This window comes from Pygoscelis adeliae, unplaced genomic scaffold (assembly GCF_000699105.1).
Source record: "Pygoscelis adeliae isolate BGI_AS28 unplaced genomic scaffold, ASM69910v1 Scaffold444, whole genome shotgun sequence".
NCBI classification, from domain to species: Eukaryota; Metazoa; Chordata; class Aves; order Sphenisciformes; family Spheniscidae; genus Pygoscelis; species Pygoscelis adeliae.
In genome coordinates this window covers 546,067-547,296 of record NW_008824677.1, presented here as the reverse complement: position 1 = coordinate 547,296, position 1,230 = coordinate 546,067, and positions in this window count along the sequence as shown.

Sequence of the window (1,230 nt, the reverse complement as noted above, 5' to 3'; positions counted from 1 at the left end):
CCCGCTGTGGCCCCGCGAGGTCCCCAGTGCCCCACACATCCCCAGCCAGGGATGGGGATGGGGCTGCAGCTACAGGGGACACAGTCTCTCCCCCCCGCATGCCGGCTGGGGCCCCCACGCCAGCAGCTTGGCATGGCTTGGAGGAGCACGAGGTTTTTTTAATACTCCAGCGAATTTATGGAGTGCGTCTGAGACACAGTGCTGCTGTCACTGCGGACCTCTTCCCACAGATCCCACTTCCAACCCCAAAAGTTGTTTTTCCTAATTAAAAAAAAAAAAAGCGAACCACGAAGTTGAGGGTTTCCACATGAAGCTATTCCAGAAATGTTTCTGGCCAAAACAGCTGCGCACGGGGATCTCCCTAGCCTGTCGTAAGGCGTGCTTGGAGAGAGGTGGGCGCTGCCTCAGAGCTCTACCCTTCCCCACAGAGCTGAGCTCAAAACCCACCCCCAGAGACCCCTCCCTGCAGAGCGGTACAGTCCCCACAGGGGCTGTTTGGTGACATCATCTCACTCCTGCAAATGTCCCCACCAAAGGGCTTTTTTTTTTTTGCCTCCAGGAGACACTCCAGAGCAACCTGGTTTTTCTTAAAAAAGAGAAAGAAAAATTTAAGCCCAAAAAAGAAAAGAAAAGTAATGGCCTGCTGGTATGTGCTTCTCTCTCCTTGTGCACGCCGTGCCCCCCTGCCTGCTTACCCACCGGTTTTCACGGGCGCATCCCATCTTTCCCTCTCCCCATATATATTTATCTCCTTTTCCATAACAATGCTATTTTCTCTGTCCCTCTCTGTCCACCCCATATATCCTTCTTCCATCCTGCTCTCATTCAGACTCCGCTGTTCTTGGGTCCATCAACATCCCGACTTGCCACCCCTCTCCCCCCTCCACTCCTCCAGCTTTCCCTCCCCAAAAACTCTTCTCCTTTTCCCCATGATCCTTGACCCCCTCTCCGCAGCACTGGGTCCCCGCGCCCACACGGAGGCTCCCAGAGGACAGGATGGCTCAGGGGCCTCCGCGCGGGCACCTTGCAGGGGAAGGTGGCCTCGGAGCAGCAGACGCTGCAGGACACCTTTGAGCAGCTGCAGCAGTTCCTGCGGGAGCAGGAGGGCACCCTGCTGGCCCAGCTCGACCGGGCGCACCGGGAGCTCACCAAGGAGCGCCACGAATACTTCTCCAGCGTTTCGGAGAGGAGGTCACTGCTGGACACGCTGATTGCAGAGATAGAGAAGAA